Source organism: Zalophus californianus, chromosome 2 (assembly GCF_009762305.2).
Source record: "Zalophus californianus isolate mZalCal1 chromosome 2, mZalCal1.pri.v2, whole genome shotgun sequence".
NCBI classification, from domain to species: domain Eukaryota; kingdom Metazoa; phylum Chordata; class Mammalia; order Carnivora; family Otariidae; genus Zalophus; species Zalophus californianus.
In genome coordinates, this window is record NC_045596.1 from 27,556,954 (window position 1) to 27,565,675 (window position 8,722).

The 8,722-nt window shown below is 34.0% G+C and overlaps 1 non-coding gene and 1 pseudogene across 1 annotated transcript; one reads left to right on the plus strand and one right to left on the minus strand.

Moving 5' to 3' along the window:
* The first annotated feature begins 1,428 nt into the window (after window positions 1–1,428).
* LOC118356761 lies at window positions 1,429–1,985 on the plus strand (annotated as a pseudogene).
* A 5,800-nt stretch (window positions 1,986–7,785) lies between these two features.
* LOC113926096 lies at window positions 7,786–7,893 on the minus strand. Its single transcript, XR_003521176.1, has one exon. It is a non-coding gene; the product is annotated as a U6 spliceosomal RNA (small nuclear RNA).
* Between the last annotated feature and the right edge of the window lie 829 nt (window positions 7,894–8,722).

Consider the following 8,722-nt stretch of genomic DNA (forward strand, 5'->3'; position numbering starts at 1 on the left):
TATTCTAATCCTCAGCCCTATTTGATACTACACATAGTAGAGTACCTGGCTCATAGGTAATGTTAAATAAAATGTCTTGAATAAAAAGCATAGGGAATGATACTTTTTAGAGTTCTGCATATGATCTCTGGACACTCAAAATCTTCTCCAGAGTGAAAATGATGCCTAAATGAAACCTAAAATATAATGATATAGACACATGATCATAGTTTACTAATTTTATTAAAAATTAATGAGTTAGATACTAGCAAGTAAACAAAAAGAAATCAAGGTATTTTTGCCCATGGATGGTTGTTAAATTGGTGTTTCTATGGAGGAATGAGAGCTGGAATCTCCTATTTCAGAATCTTACTGAGTCACTCCCCATAATATTTGAGAAAACATTTAAGAAAATCAGTAACTATTTAGGAAATAAAAATGTATCAGTATAAGTTTTTCAACTGTCTTTTCATGGGAACAAATAATCTTTGTTTTTGTTCATATTGTTTTTTGTTTTACATTTATTTTCCATAACAATAGATGCTATTAATTTGGGGAGTCTTTTTCCTTTTTTTTTTTTTGCTTTTGTTTTTTGTTTTGTTTTAATGTTGTTATTTGCATTCCTTGTTGATGATGATGATTACAGTCACTATACTTATAGCTGGCCCTTATTAAGTATGTAATATATTATAGCCAGTGTTCCTGTTGCTCTAGAAATCTTAACACCTTACTACTTAAAGAATTCTATGAAGTAGGTACTACTATTTAAAGATGAGTAAACGGAGACAAAGACAAGATAGCTAACTTGTCCAAAGTCACACAGCAAGAACACCAAAGATACAGGATTCAAATTCGGACCTTCACAGAGTATGCTCTTGCCTACCACACAAAGCTTCCTCTTATGTGTAAGTACTTCTTAAAAAAAAAATAATTATAGTGATAACAAAATAAGAATGATCTTTCCAATCTCCAAGTTTATTTTTTTAAGGATTTATTATTTATTTTGAGAGAGAGAGAGAGAGAGAGTGGAAGGGCAGAGGGAGAGAATCTTCAAGCAGACTCTCTGCTGAGCATGGAGCCAGACGTGGGGCTTGATCCCATGACCCATGAGATCATGGCCTGAGCTGAAACTAAGAGTCTGATACTTAACCAAATGAGCCATCCAGGGACTCCCAATCTCCAAGTTTAAAAACAACTTGCACAAGAAAAAAAAATGTAAAGTCCATCTGAACTTACATGATATCCTGGTTCCACTATGTGGAAAAATTACATCAACCCTGGAGCTTTAGTCATCTCATGTTACACAGGAATAATATAACATATCCATTTTGCAGGAGTATTGATTATTGGTAAGAGTTATGAATAATGGATCTACTGTGCCTATAAAAATTATAATTAAAATTATTTGTCTAGAGCTGCCATCTTGCGTCCCCACGTGTGTGCACCTAATCTCAGCTGGTCCGCCCGAGACCACCTGAGCGCCAACCCTATTCCCCCGCGCGGTCCCATTTCCGCTCCAACAAGATGAAAGAAACTATCATGAACCAGGAGAAACTCGCCAAACTGCAAGCACAAGTGCGCATTGGTGGGAAAGGAACTGCTCGCCGAAAGAAGGTGGTTCATAGAACGGCTACAGCAGATGATAAAAAACTTCAGTTCTCCTGAAAGAAGTTAGGGGTAAACAATATCTCTGGTATTGAAGAAGTGATTATGTTCACAAACCAAGGAACAGTGATCCATGTTAACAACCCCAAAGTTCAGGCATCACTGGCAGCGAACACTTTCACCATTACAGACCATGCTGAGACAAAGCAGCTGACAGAAATGCTACCCAGTATCTTAAACCAACTTGGTGCAGACAGTCTGACTAGTTTAAGAAGACTGGCTGAAGCTCTGCCCAATCTGTGGATGGAAAAGCACCACTTGCTACCGGAGAGGATGATGATGATGAAGTTCCAGATCTTGTGGGGAATTTTGATGAAGCTTCCAAGAATGAAGCAAACTGAATTGAGTCAACTTCTGAAGAACAGAAAACTTGAAGAAGTTACTGGGAGCTGCTATTTTATATTATGACTGCTTTTTAAAATTTTGTTCATGGATCTGATAAAATCTAGATCTCTAATATTTTTAAGCCCAAGCCCCTTGGACACTGCAGCTCTTTTCAGTTTTTGCTTATACACAATGCATTCTTTACAGCTATTTAAGCTGAAGAAGCCTGGGAATAAAGTTTGAAACAAGGTTAATAAAGTTCTTTGCCTAGGAAAAAAAATTATTTGTCTATATTTTTGTATTTTACAAATTTTTGTTAGTGACCATCTATTGCTTAATTATAAAAACATAGATAAATATTATTAAACTAAACATCATATTTGACATGTAGTACAAGCTTGAAAATTAGTTATTATTTAAAATAAAAATAAAGGCTCTGGGGATTTGCATTTTCTGAGTTAATTCTTTCATTATTAGCCAGTTATATCAATGACAGACCACAGTCACACTCATTTACATACATAGAATATTATTAGCTAGAAATAAAAAGTACAAATTGGAGGGGTGCCCAGGTGGCTCAGTTGGTTAAGCATCTGACTCTTGGTTTTGGCTCAGGTCATGATCTCAGGATCATGAGATGGAGACCCATGTCAGGCTCTGTTCTCAGTGTGGAGTCGGCTTGATACTCTCTCCCTCCCCCTCTCTCTGTACCCTTCCCCCCTCCCCGCTCTCTCTCTGTCCTCTAAAATAAATGTTAATTAAATCTTTAAAAAGATCTTATGAATTGGATATATGATGTCCTATCTCACATAACTGTCCCCTCTACACTACCACTGCATGTAAGGCAGAAGAGGATTTAACTTTTAAGTGAATTTTAACCTGGTCGTGTTCTTCCACACTTCTTTCCAATTGTTAAGAATAATTTTATCTAGTTATTTTCTCATTTATTTTTTTTTTTTCAGTTTTGCTGTAAAAGATAAGCTCTGGACATGAGCAACAAGTTAAGCTGCAAATTAAGTTAGTAATTAGAAAGGCTAATTCCCAACTGCCCAAACAAGAGCAGGCTACCAAATTATGCTTTATAGTGAAAAAACATAAATGCAAACTTAGGATGCATATTGTCAATTTTAAATTTTTATCTTCTTGGAAGTAAGAGTATCAGTTAAAATATTTTACTGTATATTAAACTATGGTAAGATCATTGTTTTTAAAGAAAGAAAATGCTTTATCTCCCATATATAATAACTAAATATATAAAAGGTATATATACATATAGATAGGTATAGAATTTAAACATATTTAGTAATGGCATCTGTATACAAATATATGTTTTCATGTTAGTGCATGCATTAATCTTTTATGAAATATGATAAAGACATATTTAACAGAAGTATATCAGTTAAAATGTTTTGGGTTTTCACTAGCCAAAACCCCAAAATCAGTTTATAGTTTTGCAAAAAATTAAATACACACTTTTTAAAAGCATGCTTTAAAGAGGAATTTGCAGTGGTAATTACAACTTATTTAATATGAAGAAAATGAAATAATGTATTATAAGGTGCTGATAGCATTGTGCAAAAACCCCAAACAGAGAGGTTTTGTGTATCAGTTTGGTCCACTTCAATAAATTTCTTGACCTGCACTTAAAATTCTACAGCACATCTTTGAACATGACTTTCACAGTGATATGATTCTGTTCTTCAATGAACATTATACAATGTTTAATTTAAAAGATAAAGGGAAGGCATTATTCTATAAAAGACAAAATGAAGGGATTTCAATGCAAATGTCAAGTTGCCTGTGTCTAGGATATGAAGAGCTTGTAGCTTTGGATTTTCTTTTCTTTTCATAGATCCATTAATTAAAGATAATACTTAATCTCTTACCAAAGTCACATCTGACTTTTTGAACAGTTCCATCAGTGGCACCTACAAGCCACGCTTAACATTAAATAGAAAGATAGGATCATTGATTGCAAGGTCTTGGAAAGGAGGTTGTCTGCAAACCCAGAGGTGATTTTACAAATACAGCTGTATCAGGCTGTAGGCATTCCAGAGTTAGGGAACAGTAGAATAATTGAGGAAAGGCTACGAATGGAGGTGGGCGTCTTTGTCCTCTTATTTTAGGAAACTTTTACAACCTCCAGGTAACAGACAACATTTCATCCATTTGTATTTTTCTTCAGATGGCATTAACAAACTAGATGTTTCCAAAATCCAGATGTCTGTTGCAAGCATAGAAAACTTAAGGTATTTAGCCAACATTTCACTTCCAGAAGTTTTAAAAAAATACTCATGCAGTGTTTTATCCCCAACAGAGAGCCGCCATTTTCTTAATATATACTGTTGTTTTCCTTCCATGTTTTACTAGAAACACCAACACTCCATACAACTACACACATGGTGATATAAAGGCGAAATTAATATTTGAAATAAGCATTGAAATCTTCAGCTCAAAATGTTCCTGCTGGTATTTTGCCACAGCACCCTCTTTTATGAAATAGCTTCCCCTTTTTGAGAGACTGCATTCCCTAAACTTGCTTGACCACCTTAATCTCCCTGCCTCATTTAATCTCCTCCCCTCCCCTCCCCTTCCCTTACCTCCCACGTCTCTCTTTCCTCTCCAATATTCTCTTCTCCCATCCTTTCCTCCCCGCTCAGTGTCTCAACAGAAATTCAAGGAGATTAAATAACCTGCAAAGGACCACACAGTTACTAAGTGGAAAGTAAAGATCAAAACCCAGACTCTTCAAATTATTGAGTAGGCATTATAATTTTTTTTTTCTCTAAGCATGCAATTCACCTCACTCCCCTTATGCACCTGTCACACAATTTGAGTGGGACCAACACATGCAAATACAGAGTGAGCTCTGAAAACTTAGTGTTACAGGGCACTGGTCTGCAAAACTTGTCTGGAGTCTATGTATTATCTCACAGAAACTGGGCTTACTTTTATTCAGTGTGCAGGGCAGTTTGAAGGAATGTTATGGCCAGACTCTTCCTTCAGGGGCAAGAGTCTCACAGTGTCATTTGGGATGGATATGAAGGTGATCAGATAAAAAGTTAAGAGTACCAGGACTTAGGCTATGGCAGAAGTGCAGTCCAAAGATGATACTAAGTTAATAAAACCTAAGAAATGAAGAAAATAGATTCAAGAAACATTTAGGAGAAAAAACAATAAACATTGGTGAGGAGATGCAGAGACATTGATAATAATATTGATTATTGATAATCAATTATAATCTTGATATTATAATTATTGATATTTATGCCCTCAATTCTTCCAACCTATTTTTCTCACTTTCTTTGGACATAAAACAAATCCTCATATGCTCTGCAGAAAGTCTTTGAATGGCATTCATGATGTTACTAGCATAGAGAAGAACGTCAAAGTTCAAAATAGATTGATCTGTTTCTTGATTCACAATGCTTTAGCAATGCTTAGTATATAGATGGTCTCCCTACCATAATCCAAGTGAAGGGATGGAACTTCCTGTGTCAAACAGAATCAGATATATTTTCATAGTGCCTGTGATGTTTTACAGGTAGAGGGTTGGTTTCTCAGAATAAGGAAAGAAAAATACAGGAGCATTGAATCTTAAGATGCCCTCTGAAGCCCAGGTAAATGATAACATGTAACTTTATTTTTGTATCCAATAAAATAGAGTTATCTCTACTCAGTACAAAAATACTGAGGTGTTTTTGCATTAGGCAGATTTTTGTAGGAGTCCTAATTTTCATTTGGAGTTGTTGGTTCACAAGTGATACCACTGCTATAAGATAAATGAAAATAAAACAGGAAAAAATCTGAGAGAATGTTTTAGCTTTACTTATTAAGAATTTTCAAGTTGCTATAATGATAAAAAGTCAGAACTTGAGATTTGAAATGTCTTAATTACCCTGTGGTTTGTTGTACATATCTTATGCCTGGAATAATGTATATTACATAATGAAATACGTATCAAATATACACCAGAGGTTCTGTTTATAAACTATGTTGCGACTTCCATAAAGTTCTGAGTTAAAAAAAATCATTTTCCATACCTCCACATTGTATTGTTTAATGGACTCCATCCCAGAACTCTGGGATCATGATCTGAGCTGAAGGCAGATGCTTAACTGACTGAGCCACCCAGGTGCCCTTAACATCTGATTATCTTGACTGTGACAGTTGAATTAGATTAATTTTAAATTGTCATACCAAAAATCATGTCAAAAGCAACTGATTTATTCATTTGTCAACCAAGTTGTCTTAGTGAGAAAGACGGGCACATTCACATTTCTTTTCAATTTCAAATGCTTTCTTTTGGAAATAGCAACTCATGGTTCATATTGACTTCACATATAAATTTTAAATCTCAAAGTAAGAAGGTCCATGAAAAATCATGGAAATATTAAAACAAGTACTTTTGTTTGAGAGTTCCATTAAATCTATTTTCAGTCTTGTTTACAAAACTTACACCACAACCCGTTCACCCCATCTTCATCTAACATTGAAAATAGTTGTGCAGCGTTCATCTTAGCAAAGGCTACGTAGATGCCATGTGGCAAAGAGACAGAAATAAGACACAATCCCAATTCTCAAGGTACTTGCCAATGGGAGAAAGAAGGAGGTAGCACAAGAAGGGAGGAAACGTGTCAGGGGCCCTATTTGAAGAACAAAAAAATTACTATGGGAGAGTATTAGAAGAGTACAAACATGGGTTGTTTCACTAAGTTTTATGCCTTTTTTTTTTACTAAGATATTTCTTTTGAAGCTTTGATAACATAATGAATTCCATAAAAATGCTGGAAATAGTCAAAGCCCAGTGCATTCATGGAAGCAAAACTTATTATTTTTGTTCAACATAATGTCCTTCTTTCTGTATTCTTGTTTTTGCCCTTTGGTCAGGGACACCATTCTTCAGGAAAATGTGGCGTACAAAAAAAAAAAAAAAAAAGAGTTGACACCCTTTCACTTTAATATACATACCTCTTGTTTTTGTGCAAAAAATACCAGAATAACTTTTGAATCAGATCTGCTGTTTTAAGACCAGTATGTCCTGTTAATTAGAAGTAGATTAAGAGTCCCCTGAGTTTTCCTGTCATGACATATTTTTCAGAAAAGAATTTTGGGGCCAATTTCCTCATATATATTTAGAAAAAAAAATTATTCTAGATTTTCTCCTTCCTTCTTTTTGAGAAAACAACAAACAGGGTTGTGATAACAGGATCCTGGATAATTAACAAATTGATAGTGTGTGTCATTGCCAGATTTCTATAGTCAAATTTGGGAGAAGGCTGTCATGTTCTCAACATATTTAATGCACACGTTGTGTCTAAGTTTCATCTGGATGAACAGTCAGCTTATCACAATCTTGGAAAAACTTGCAGCTTTCTCAAAAAAGCCCCGGATACTTTTTTTGCAAAACCCAGGGCTTTTCTAAGATTTGTTTCCTCAAGTTGTTTTGTCTCAAAACCCGTCTTTTTGGAGCCTGTTACAAGACTTATAGTGTGCCAAAGAATCAGAATTAAGTTTGTTTTTGTCAGGTAACTTAGAAAACATGATGTCAACTAATAGATACTTACTACCATAGAGCAATATACACTTTCATAAAATTACAGGAGAGTTTTCAGAGCTTTTACATCCATGATAATTGTATTTCTCAAAAACTGTGTTTTTTTTTGGAATTGATTTTCAATGAAATACAGATTGGAAACAATTCGATATGTGAATTTCATTTTATAATTAATATTTGTATATTAGTTATATGTGTAGGAAAATGTATGAGGAAATAATTGACTCCAACTATCTGTAATAGAAATTAGATTTAATATTGCAAAAGCAATAAATTACATACTTAGTGGTAGCCTTAATAATGCTTTGGCCATGCTAATCTTCTCTGTATCATTCCAATTTTAGTATATGTGCTGCTGAAGTGAGCACAATAATACTTTGAATATAACTAACTCAATTAAAATACATAAAACTATACCATTTTATTAGTAATATCAGGGCAAAATTTACCTAAATTTTTGTCAACTTCAAATAGCATTACCAGGTACTTGAAAGATGCAGTTTTTAATTTTTGAAATACACAGATCACTTATCAAAACCACATTAATACTTCTCAATTCATGAATATAATCAAGTCTATGTTTTCAAGCATCTCCTCTCCAACACCATATACACCTACACACATGCAATATAATTCTATAATTTTTTGTTCTTTCTTTATACACCTTAATTTTATTTTTTGAGCACAAATATAAATATAGAATCCTTAGGTTTAAATACTGACTCTGTATTTTACTAATTTCTGAATATGACTGAATTATTTAATATTCCTGGGCTTCATGAATGTCATCTACAAAATAGGATATAATAAAACCTATTTCACATATATGCATAATCAAGCAATATAATTCATGTTAAAGAACATTATATTCTGTAACATGCTGCATGTGTTTTTATCTCTAAAATATTTATCTGTTATGTGCATAGTATTGTGTTACACTCTGAAGTAAACAGAAAAGAAATTTGGAGTAATATAAAATATAATAAATCTTTATCAAAGAATTGTAATCTATTTCAGCAAGAAATGACCATATCAAGCATTCAAGTAGTGACACAAATGAAAGCAAACAGCATAAGATTGTGCTCCGTAACAGTGATAAATGCCACAAAGTGTTGCCAAAGTTTAAAGGCCTGGGGACTCAATGTTGCATGAAACTATTTGGGAGTATATAACAAAGGTGTTGATCTTGAATTGGAC